The 13,367-nt window shown below is 35.2% G+C and overlaps 1 protein-coding gene across 14 annotated transcripts in view; it reads left to right on the top strand.

Moving 5' to 3' along the window:
- Window positions 1-13,367, top strand: part of LOC115213470 (agrin) — a 771,489-nt gene that overhangs the window by 381,552 nt on the left and 376,570 nt on the right. The window contains exons 1-2 of one of the 14 annotated variants that reach the window (XM_036503880.1): window positions 737-742; window positions 9,863-9,867. The exons of the other annotated variants lie outside the window; for them this stretch is intronic. The gene's annotated coding sequence lies outside the window, so the exon portion shown is untranslated. Of the gene's footprint in view, window positions 1-736; window positions 743-9,862; window positions 9,868-13,367 lie in introns of those variants that run through there. 14 annotated transcript variants of the gene reach the window in all.

Here is a 13,367-nt window from a genome sequence, read left to right as displayed (position 1 = left end):
TTAGAGAGAGAAAAAGACCTTTGGTAGCCAACAGGGGTAAAAACTCTCAGAAGTTTCTCCTTCTTATTCTTATTCTAACAATTACACTTTAGGTACATCCTCCTCCAATGCTAATTTGATCACCTAGATGACAGAAATTATCTACTACCTCTAGAGAGCCTCTGAGGCATTTGAGGAGATCAGTTTCTTGTATCACCTTAGTCTTTATGACTTCTGTATATCTTCCATATACAAACACTGCTTTCTCTATTAAATTTCCTACTATTTCACTGCACCTCTTGTGTGTCCATAGCTTACACTACGTACACTGAATGGAATTCCTACCTACACCATTCCTACATATCGATCAGGTTTATTTACCTGAAGTGAATAAGGTCCTGTCTGATTTCTTGCTTACTTGGACCTTGATCTTGGGTATGTTTACTTTAAAACCTTTTGATTCCTTGTTTTGTTTCCACTTCCAGAATTTCTATTCTAGTTCTGTTACAGATTCTACTATCATCAGCATATAGCAGTTCCCATGGGCCTCTAATGTTCTACATAATATTGCTTTCAATGATAAACTTAAAATTGTATGTGTGTATGTGTGTGTGTTTGTGTGTTATACATAGTATCAAGAGACATGTAGTTCCCCACTGGCTTTGTCTTTATATACTAGTGAGCCATGGTAAAAACTATGTTCTGCAACTCTAGAACAAATAAATTCTAGAAGTTTAAGTTTATGTAATGAAATTGCTAAACAGTTATATAAAGTATTTGTAGCTTTCAACAAGATGTAATGTAAAAGTTTGTATAAACCAATTATTGTGAATGAATATGACATGGCTTTATAGTTTTATGATAAAAAAAAAATAATACATTACACACGTTAACTAGACATGTGGTTCTTTGTGTGTGTGTTTTGTGAGTGCATGCACAGTTGTGGACAAGATCTGCCCACTCAAGCAAGTACAGCAAACCAAGCATAAACCTGGTGGTGGTGATTTGAGTCTCTCATCCATTATATTCATGTTAAGCGCTATCTATTGTCTCCCTCTACACACATATTCGCTTCATATCTTCTCATTTATCACTCATCCTTTTCTCTTATCACTGTGCCTTGTTACTGCTACCAGTGTGACAAAGAGTGGCATGTGTCTCACCACGTTCATCTCCCTACCATCATTCTTTATCACTCTATCTCTCTTCCATCATGCCACCTGTTTACCGAGAGTGAGAGCACTAGAACTATCACTATTCAATCTCCCTTAATCATTAACATTCTTTATAGTTATCACTCACTTTCTCTCTTTCTCTCTCTCTCTCTCTCTCTCTTTCTCACTCTGTCTCTTTCTCACACACCATTATCATTATTGCTACCCACCACACTCTCTCACATTACTTCCTTCTTTATTATTATTATTAACAATAATAATAATAATACTTATTATTAACAATACATCATTCTCTCCTCATTGTTCTTTCTTTTCACTACTCCACTTTCTATCATTGTTTCTCTCTTATTGTTCTCTTGTCCTTTTATACCAGTCATGTCTTTCTATTTAACTTCTTGCTTCCATTACCCCTATTTCTTTTACCTTCTCACTCCTATCATTCCATTACTCCCAGTCACATTCTCTTTTTTTTCTAACTTGGTTCTCTCTCTTTTCTCCTCCTTGCTCTTTTTCTCTTTACCTCTCCCCCCCCACCTCTCTCTTTCTGTCATTCATTCCCTGGATCATACTGCTTTTAAATGAGCAGAGGCAATGTAGAGTAGAAAGAATTCTTTTTAGTCCTACCTAGGATATAATGACATCTTTGGTGCATGTGCTATGATAAACTGTACTCAATACACTGGACTGACTTTGACTACGATGACTCAATCCATCCATGCCAGTATAGAAAAGCAATTGTGAAATGATGATATGAAAGATATGATATGATATGATGTTATGTGTTTATGTATAAATATCTGGACATATGAACATCATGCATTATTTATGTTTGTATGTATAATCATAGTAGTGGGTTTTTTTAAATATTTTGCCATGTGAATTTACTCTATTTCTCTGAGTTTCTTATGTTCCTTATTATTGTTCAGGTAACAAGAAAATAATGATTCATAAGAGAACAAACACTTGGAATGGCTGTGAAGTAAATAAAATTCAAATAATTATAAATACCTAAGTATGCACACACACACACATATTTATATATGCATACACACACACACACACACACACACACACATAAGTAGGCATTGCTTTGCAATCACATGATTTCAGGTTCAGTCCCACTGCACAGCACCTCCCAATGTCTCCTAATACGTCGCAATACCTTGTGAGTAAATTTGACAAATGGAAACTGTGTGGAAGCATGTTGTGTGCGTGTGTGTTTTTGTGTCTGTTTTTGTCCCCTGCCACTGTTGGTAACTGGTATGGGTTTGTTTACATTCCTATAAATTAACAGTTCAGCAAAAGAGACAAGTTGAATAAATACAAGGCTGGAGAAAAAGAAATAAGAACTTGTGTCAATTTATTCAACTAAAACTGTTCAAGGTGATGCACCAGCATAGTTCCAGTCTGAGACTGAAACATGTAAAAGATAAGCTAAATGATACATACGGGAAAATAGAGACTAACTATAAAATTAAGTCCCTATATTCTATTCTGCTATGATGTTTAAGTGCGAAAATGCAAATTTTCATCATTTCTTGAAGCTATTCAATCAATGGACATTAAATGTTAGTATTGTAAATATGTAATCAGATAACATTAAATAGTTGAGTAATGAAACATTTTCTTCGTATTCCTGCTAGGCATTTTTAACTGTAATTAACAAAGGAATATGGGTGAGTTATTTTGTTTGCTTGTTTGTTTATTTTTTTTGTGTATGTGTGTGTATGTATTTATAGGTCTAAATCACTATCTCACACTGTTTGCATAATGAAAACCAATCAGACAAAAGAAAGCTGTAAGTGACAGGTTGATAGATGTGTTTCTTAAATTGAATAATGAAACAGTGACAACAGACTAAGATTGTTCCGACATATATCCAAACAAGAAACCAATTATACAGAGGAAAAGATAGGGAAAAAGAAATTGAATCACCTTCATTTTACTGCAGGAAAGAAATAAACTAAAATATTAAACCATTCTACTTTATTGTATAATGTTACTATCTTTGTTGCGTTTCAGTTTTTAGAATTATGCTTAAGGGAAAAAGGAAAAAAAAATTATTCACAAGAGTCTTCACAGGTATTATTTCATTAAATCTTAAATGTAGCTGAGTAGATAAGATACTAGTCTTCTGGCTTTCAGGCTTTGAATTTGTATTCATCTGCTCATATTACATTCTATCTTTGGGCAAAATCACTTAAATCTATTTGCCTTAGGCTTAATATCTGGTTAAGAAACCATTATTTCATTAAAGCAGCAGTACACCTATAAAGTTATTAATCACAAAATGAATGAGTCACTTTGATTCAAGGAGAACATTAGATTTTTCTTTCTTCCCAGATCATCAATGTTATTATTCTTGCTGCCAATTTTTATTGTTAACATCATCACCATGATTATTCTTTAACCCAGCAGTATTTAAAGTAAGAATATCACATTCCTTCTAAACTCTATCTTCCTCTTGTTATAAGGCTTTTTGTTCTGTGTTTATTAGTCCGTGAAATAAAAACAGTGCTATAGTATTTTCAAGATCTCTTTTGTCTGGTGATATCAACATGGTTGATGCCAGATGGTTTTGGTCTCAAAAGAAAATTATTGGTCAGAATGAGATAGTTGGGTGCAACTGTTTGGATGCTGAGGCTTTGGTAATGCTGACTGGACATTCAACCTATTTTGGTGATAGTACTTTTTGGTGCAGGAGGCACACATACAGATAGAAAGAGAGGAAGAGAGAGAGAGAGAAGGAGGAAGGGCGAGCAAGATTACAATTTATTAATTGAATACAATTGGTGTATACATATAATGAGAATACAATTGGTGTATACACATAATGAGAAATATGCTCATACACATAAACAGAGAGAGGAACGTTACAGCATCTGTAGTCAAATAAGTCAGTGTCAATTTTGCTATCAAATAGGCTCTGCCCCTATGTCTCATACTCATAACTGATTGGGTATTTAGTATAGAATATGAGATATAAGACGGAAAGGGATAATGAAAGAAAGGGAGCCAGGCATGTCAAGTTCAGTTAGATACAAAGAAAAGAGAGACTCATCAAAGAAGCAGTAATCATTGGAGTGACAGTAAATGATGCATACTGAAGAAACAGCATGTAGCATGCTGGTAAATCATCTGGATTTCCTTATTTTCAATGTAATCAGTATCAATCATGTTTGTGTGTTTAGCAATAGCAGCAGAATCTAGCTATGAGCACAGTATTCTAATGTAGATTGCATGTAAGCTGTGTAGAAGGTCAGCAATAAATCAGAGGTGATGTATTTTCTGGCCTTGAACAGAAAGCCTTTCCTTTGAGATGAGATGCAGTTTTTACAACGTTATAGAGGTCAGGTTATCAGAGAAGAATATGAGTGATTGTTAGGTATGCCGCAAGACTTGAATTACATATTGTTCATGAGTAAAGGGGTATGTTACAAGATTGGTTCCATGATGCTTATACACTTTTGTTTTATAATTCATTTGGGAAACAATAATATTGATGGTTCCAGATTTCTAAAGTGTCAATCACTAGATCACTGCATTTCTGATGACAAGATTTATGATGGATTGTCTGTACAACTGAGGCAGAACAAATGCTACACAAGGTATTTTTAGTTTTTTCAAAATTTGAAATTTTTACCAATATACAGTAGTAAAAGATATATGCAAACAAACCTGCACAAATATATTTATTTATATATATATATATAAATTCAGCAAAATTTAGATTCAGATGAATATGGTACTTAAGTTAAAGGCACCAGAATTTTGTATGGTATTATCCACATAAATCAAATGGGGTGATTATATATATATATATATATATATATTGGGTTATCCCATAAATAATGCAGTTTGTTTTCAATTGCATGAGCTAAAAGTCAGAAGGGAACAGGATAAACTACCTTCATCAACTTGCTATAAAAGCAAGTAGTAATTTTACTTTGTACTTATTCTTAGTGCAAGTTTTGATGAGTGCAGTTCGATTTTAACAGTTATTTTTTCTAAGCTATAATGGAAGTGACAAAGGAGCATATTCAGCATATTTTGATTATGAGTTCAATAACGGCAACAACACAAAAGCAAGGGCAAAGAATATTAATGCAGTATATGGGGATCAGGCAATAAGCATAAACCAGTGTCAACGGTGGTTCCAGAAATCCTGAGCCAGAACTACTGCCTAGATGAGCCTCATCCTGGAAGATCTGTAGAGCTTGACAAGGATGTCCTGCAAACCCTAGTGGAACAAAATCCCTTTGTAACTGTTGAGGAATTAGCAAAGAAACTTGGATTTGGTCATTCGACCATTCATTGACACCTGCATGCCATCAGAAAGTCAGCAAATTAGGTCAATGGTTTCTTCACAAAGTTTCTGAGTCTAATTGCACACAGAGAGTGAATATGTGCGCCTCTTTGCTGTCATGTCTCATGAATGAACCTTTTTTGCCACACCCACCATATTCGCCGGACATTGCCCCATCTGATTATCATTTATTCTGCAGTCTTCAAAATCATTTGGACAGAAAAAATATGAATTCTGTAAACGAGGAGGAGTATTTTTGTCATGGACAAGTAAATTTTGGAAGAGGGACCTTGTAAATCTACCAGATAGATAGATGGAAGAGCATTGTAGAAAATGAAGGAGAGTATATTTTAGATTAAAAAAGAACTTTAATTTTGAAAAATATGAGAAGTATAAAAGAATGCATTATTTATGGCATGACCCAATATATATATAGGGAGAATTCACACAAAAAAACAAAAGACGAAGACAGGTGGTGTAGACAACAAACAGATGTATTAGTATAATGCTTGGGAAGTGAAAAAGTCTTTAACATTTCGAGCCAACGCTCTTCCACAGAAAGGAACACAGAAAAATAAAGAATGTGTAGTGGCTAGCTATATATTAATGCAGTATATGGGGATCAGGCAATAAGCATAAACCAGTGTCAATGGTGGTTCCAGAAATCCTGAGCCAGAACTACTGCCTAGATGAGCCTCATCCTGGAAGATCATGGCGAATATATATATATATATATATATATATATATATATATGGTGGGCTTCATAGTTTCCAGTTACCAAATTCTACTTCCAAGATATTAGTCAACCTGAAGCTAAAGGTAGAAAGCAGTAGTCCAAGCAGCTGCACAGTAAGATTGAATCTAGAATCAGATGGCTGCAAAGCTAACTTCTTAACCACACAACCAAGTCAGCACTCACATGTGTACTAATTGTGTATTTTACTACTAGAAAGGACTGTTCTAGACATCTTTATTGCAAGATATTTTCAAGGTTGACATCAGCAAAAAAACCTTCATAAAGGTGTGAAGTGTCTAATTGCATGAAGATCACATTTATATGTCTAAAGTTAGGTAGGAATGCAAGTTGGCATCATCTTCATAGAAGTTGTCAGAAATGAAAAGATGAACACTTTTCAGAAGAAATAGCGTAGGAGATATAATCAAAGCTTGAGTCACACCAGAGTTATGAGAAAAGCAAACACATTGTACCCATCAGCAAACGTCTCAGTGGCATAAACTGACCGAAACATTTGATCCACAAACTGGAAAATTTTTGAAGAACATAGAACAACATCATTAGATTTTCAGGTCAAATTAACTGAAACCTTGTCGGTAGTAAAAGCAATATAACTGCTTTTATCACAGTTCGTATGGTGTGTGATGTACAAGGTCTTTGGTAAGTTTCTGGCAAATGTTGCTAATTAGAACCATAGTGAAATTTCTTCCTGTCCATGTTTTACCTGCATATGTCAACTTACTGATGGATATAGATCAAATCAATCTCACTGGTCTCAGAGGAAATGAAAATGTTATAAGCTTTACCCACTTCCTTTTGACTAAATGATAAGGAAAAAACCACTATATTAGTGGACAGATTTAATTAAGTGCCTAACTGTCAAGGTTGGGCCAAGTGAAAAATTTATATCCTACTATGTATTGCCAACATAAAACTAACACCTCTCCAAGTTGATAGTTGTCTAATTGTATTATACACTGCAATAGACTACATATGTAAGGTAGGAAATACATCATGTGCATGAAAAATAATGACTTGCTCAAACATTTTTATCAACTTCCTTTCCAGTTGTTTGTTAGCATCTTACAAAATGAAGGACGCATTGATCAATGTAGTCATAGATATACAAAAAATGGTATGTGGTTATGGCTGGAATAACCACGTACCATTGCTCAATCAGCTTCAGGATATGAAAGACATTCACTGTAGGATTTTGTGTAAAAAATATTTTAAGATTAGTTCCACATGACATATAGACTACCAAATCCACATTTCCCTATCATGCAAAATCATAGCTCATATGCAAGTATCATACAATTTGCCCATCTCTCTGAAGGAATAGATCTTTGTTATTGGGTAAAAGCTCCCTGGACATTTTTCAGTCTATTCTTAAACTGGCTACTATTTTTTCAGAACTACCTTCACTGTTAATTTGCCACTTAGATAACAGAAACTATCATTTCTTTCTAGTGAGTCAAGCATTTTAGAGAATATATTTCCAATATTCCCTGAGTTCTTATTACCCCTGTGATTCCATTATATCTTATGTGCCTCCTTAGCTTATACAGGCATACCTACCTATATTTTTCCGCACATTGAGCAAGACCATCCACTAATAATATAAAGGTCCTGATTTCTTTCTTACTTATTAACACCTTAATCTTTGCTAAGTTCTCTGGTATAGAATTTAGGGCCAGGAGAGGTAAAATATTTGAAAAACCTGAATGTGTCAGTTTTTTAACCACAATCATATTCTCCAATATTTAAAACAGAAGATGTATAAGGCAGAAAATAATTTCTAAATATATTATAAATTAAAAGGATATGATGGTAGATGTTTATTACACAGCACTGCTATATATTGTGTATCTATTGTATATAATATATATGTTTCATATATTTAAAATATACAGGCTGGGTTGTCATAGCTAGAATGGCATTGTGTTATTTTCTTTTATAGTGGGTCATTGAAACGTGAGTAATATTTTAAGAAGTAAAAAAGTAACATGTATATCTCTCACAAGTAATACACACATTGTGCTTGGAATAACAAATTTATGCAGAATTACAATGATTCTCATTCAACAAATTGGTCACCAACTGCATTCTATGTTTCCTTGGCAATGTTAACCATTCTTCCAATATAATATATTATTATAATATATGTATATGTATGTGCATGTATATACGTGTGAGTTTATGTACACACACACATATATCATTATCATATTATATCTGCTTTCTATGCTGGCATAGTTTGGATAGCTTGCTTGCTACACTCAGACTCAGCACGTGTTCAAGAAATATTGCTCACCTTGATGAAGCAGGGACATCTTATCTTGTTCGTGTTTGAACTTCAGCTAGCTTTTTATGACACACAATAAAGTGAAATTATTGTGGTGTCTCATGCGATTCACTGGTGAATGCAAATTTCAAAACATCTAAAATTTCAATCGTATTGTGTATCAGCCAGAGCTACCCGAGACCAGAATCTAACAAAAGTACAACTGTGATAAGATATTCCAATCTGAAACTGTCAGAATGTATTAATAATGAATGTATGCATTAAATACATGCTCAAATCAGCTGATACACCCATGTTTGCACCCACACACATATACACACACAACTGATAGCCTTAAACATACATTATATAACCTCACACAATCACACACATCCACTCACACACAGATGCACATATAAATACACAGAGCACATATGCACACATCGCTCCACATACATGCACATACTTGCACATGCATCACACATATTCACATACATACATACACACACCCACATAAGCTTTATATTCATGCATATGTTTGCTCACATACACACACTTTGTCCATACACACATGCCTGTGTGCTCACACTTTAGCCAGGTTACTGTTGTCTCCCTTGTCACCAACAACTTCTTTTTTTCCAATCAGTTCAAAATGTGCAACTATTAATTGCGATGTTTTTTTTCTCTATATCAATCCTTTCTGAAGAAGAGCATTGGCTTGAAATATTAAAGACCCTTCCATTTTCCTGAACATCAAACTTAATACACCTTGTTTGTTGTTCCGTCACCTGTCTCTGTCCATTTTTTTTGTACACTTTTGAACCATATATATGTCTGCATGCATGCATGCATTATCTATTTATTTATTTATTTTATTAATATTTAGCAGAAGCAACAGAGTGACTCAAGGGCTGAGAGTTTCATGCATTAGCAATTATCAAACCTAAATATATATATAAGTATATATACAATGAGCTTCTTTCAGTTTCCATGTATCAAATCTGCTCACAAGACTTTGGTTGGCCCAGAGCTATTGTAGAAAAACTAGAAGTAGTTGATAGCTTCTGTTACCTAGGTGACCAAGTCAGTAACAGAGGTGGATGCTCTGAGAGCATAGCTGCTAGAATAAGAATAGACTGGGCAAAGTTCAGAGAGCTCCTACCTCTACTAGTAGCAAAGGGCCTCCTGCTCAAAGTGAAGGTAGACTGTATGATGCCTGTGTGTGAACAGCCATGTTACATGGAAGTAAAACATGGGCTGTGACTGCTGAGGACATGCATAGGCTTGAAAGAAATGAAGTTAGTATGCTCCTTTGGATGTGCAATGTCAGTGTGCATACATGACAGAGTATAAGCACCCTGAGAGAAAAGTTGGACATCAGATGTGGTGTGCAAGAGAGACAACTGTGCTGGTATGGTCATGTGGTGCATATGGATGAGAACAACTGTGTGAAAAAGTGTCACGCCCTAACAGTGGAAGGAACCTGCAAAAGAGGGAGACCCAGAAAGACATGAGATGAGATGGTGAAGCACAACAGAGTATAAGCACCCTGAGAGAAAAGTTGTATATAAGAAACATCAGATATGGTGTGCAAGAGAGACAACTGTGCTGGTATGGTCATGTGGTGCTAGCTCACATATAGCAGAGAGGTGGTTGTTTAGACATATTTTAGCCAAAACAAGAACAAGTTGGTAAAAGTTCAGGGTACTATTATTACTACTGTTGGTAATGAAGATTTTCTTCCTCAGATTGAAGGGTAACTTGTACGACGTTTACATTAAAACTGCAAGGATGCATGATAGTAAGTCATGAGCCTTAAAGGCAGTAAACTTATGAAGATCAGGAAGAAATGAGGCAAGTATAAACCAATAAGTATATAATGTTAATATGCATAAATATCAGAATAAAATCAGCTGAAAGAAAAAACTAGGTGCTGTGTGCAAGAGAGAAAAATGTCACATATAAAGAAATGATTGATACATAAAGATGTGCCGACTCTAAATTAGTGGAACCCACAGAAATGGGGAAGTGGGGGACAGAAGAAGACTTACAATGAAGTAGATACTGCATTTCACAGAGCAGATGACAAATTACTGTACCGATTGGTAATATGCAGTACTACAGAGGACCTGTCCACCTATGGCAAAACATAACTTCAGACAAGGATAGAGTTTAGAAGCTGATAGACATATATATATATATATAGGTGCAGGCATGGCCATGTGGTAAGAAGCTTGCTTTCCAACCACATAGTTCCAGGTTCAGTCCCACTGCGTGGCACCTTGGGCAAGCATCTTCTACTATAGCCTTGGGCCAACAAAAGCCTGGTGAGTGGATTTGGTAGATTGAAACAAGTAAAAGGATAAAAGAATATGTTTTATATATATATATATATATATATATATATATATAATATATATATATATATATATATATATGCATATGCGTTTTTGTGTGTGTACACATATATACATATGCACACACACACACGTGTATGCATGTGTGTAAATATCTATCTATCATCTATTTCTATCTGTCTATCCATTCATACATGCATGCATACATATAATACACACATGTAGCAGATGTACCTACATATATCAAAACAGGAGATTGGAAAAATTTCCGCTATTAATTATTCACCATTACTCACGTTTCATTTGCTAATAAGTGTGACCAAAGTTTTGTGAGCAGGTTTGGTAGACAGAAACTGAAAGAAGCCTATCATGTGTGTGTATATATACATACATATTTATTGAGTCATCCTATAAATAATGCAGTTTGTTTCAATTGCATGAACTAAAGGTTGGAGTGGGATGGGATAAACTACCTCCATTAGCTTGCTATAAAAGCAGGTAGTCATTTTACCTTGTACTTATTCATAGTGCAAGTTTTAAAGAGTGCAGTTCGATTTTAACAGTTATTTTTTCAAAGTTATAATGGAAGTGACAAAGGAGCATATTTGGCATATTTTGCTTTATGAGTTCAATAAAGGCAACAACACAACAGAAAGTGTGGAGAATATTAATGCAGTGTATGGGGATTGGGCAATAAGCATAAGCCAGTGTCAATGGTGGTTCCAGAAATTCCAAGCTGGAAACTACAGTCTAAAAGAAGAGCCTCATCCTGAAAGATCTGTGGAGTTCAACAAGGACATCCTGCAAACCCTGGTGAAACAAAATCCTATCGTAACTGTTGAGGAACTAGCAGAGAATCTTGGATTTGGTCATTCAACCATTCATCAACACCTGTGTGCCATCAGAAAAGTCAGCAAATTGGGTCAGTGGGTTCCTCACAAACTTTCTGTGTCTAATCATGTGCAGAGAATGAACGCGTGCTCTTCTTTGATGAAACATCTCACAAATGAACCTTTTTTGGACTGAATAGTGACTGGCAATTAGAAATGTGTTCTCTATAAAAATGTCAAGTGCCAAAGACAGTGGGTAGGGAAAAGAGAAATACCAGCACCCCAGGCTAAAGAAGGTCTTCACTCATGTAAGGTATTGTTATATGTCTGGTGGGATATGAAAGGTTTAGTCCATTTTAAGCTTTCAAACCCAAACCAAATGATAACAAAAGAGATCTACTGTGAGCAGCTTGAGTGGCTGAAGTCAGCTCTAGAAGAAAAACGACCATCTTTGACTTCTCAATGAAAGGTGATTTTCCATCAGGATAATGCTCAGCCCCATGCAGTGAGGATGACATTCCAAAAGTTGGTGCAGTTTAAATAGGAAGCGATGACCCACCCACCATATTTGCCAGACATTGCCCCATCTCATTATTATTTATTCCGTAGTCTTCAAAATCATTTGGACAGAAAAAATATGAATTCTGTAAACGAGGTCAGAATAGTACTGGAGGAGTATTTTTCATCTCAGACAAGTGAATTTCAGAAGAGGGCCCTTGGAAGTCTTCCAGATAGATGGAAGAGCATTGTAGAAAACGAAGGAGAGTATATTTTAGATTTTAAAAAATCTTGGTTTATCTTAATTTTGAAAAATAAAAGAAGTATAAAAAAACACATTATTTATGGGATGACTCAATATATACATATACATGATGAAGTGTGTGTATGTATCTTTATCTATATCTACATTTCCCACTACCACTTGATAACCAGTGTTTACATCCCTATAACTTAGTGCAGCACTCCAATGACTGAAACAAGTAAAATATAAAAGATACATACATACATACATACATACATACATACATACATACATACATACATACATACATACATACATACATACATGTGTCTGTATAAATATACATATATGAGGTGTGTTAAAAATATCTGACTTTGTTTTGTTCTTGCCAAAACTAATGCTGTGTGGCCAAAATCCTTTAAGTGGGAAGTGAATCCACCCTTCCTAAGCATGAATGAAAATTTTTGGTACCAGTAGGCCATGTCAGCTATCAGCTGTTATGCTTAGAGTACATATGTGTAGTTCACACTCATCAGATTTTTGTTTTCATATAAGATGACTGAACACATTGAGCATAGATATCGCAAAATGTTTTGCCAAAAGTTTGGTGATAATTAGGCGTAGGAGTGGCTGTGTGGTAAGCAGCTTGCTTACAAACCATATGGTTCCGGGTTCAGTCCCACTGCATGGCACCTTGGGCAAATGTCTTCAACTATAGCCTCAAGCCAACCAAAGCCTTGTGAGTGGATTTGGTAGACGGAAACTGAAAGAAGCCTGTCGTATATATGTATATATATGTGTGTGTGTATGTTTGTGTGTCTGTGTTTGTCCCCCCAACATTGCTTGACAACCGATGCTGGTGTGTTTACGTCCCTGTAACTTAGCAGTTCAGCAAAAGAGACCAATAGAATAAGTACTAAGCTTACAAAGAATAAGTCTTGGGGTCGATTTGCTTGA

This window comes from Octopus sinensis, linkage group LG6, assembly GCF_006345805.1.
Source record: "Octopus sinensis linkage group LG6, ASM634580v1, whole genome shotgun sequence".
Lineage (NCBI taxonomy): Eukaryota > Metazoa > Mollusca > Cephalopoda > Octopoda > Octopodidae > Octopus > Octopus sinensis.
This window is presented reverse-complemented; position numbering and strand designations above follow the sequence as displayed.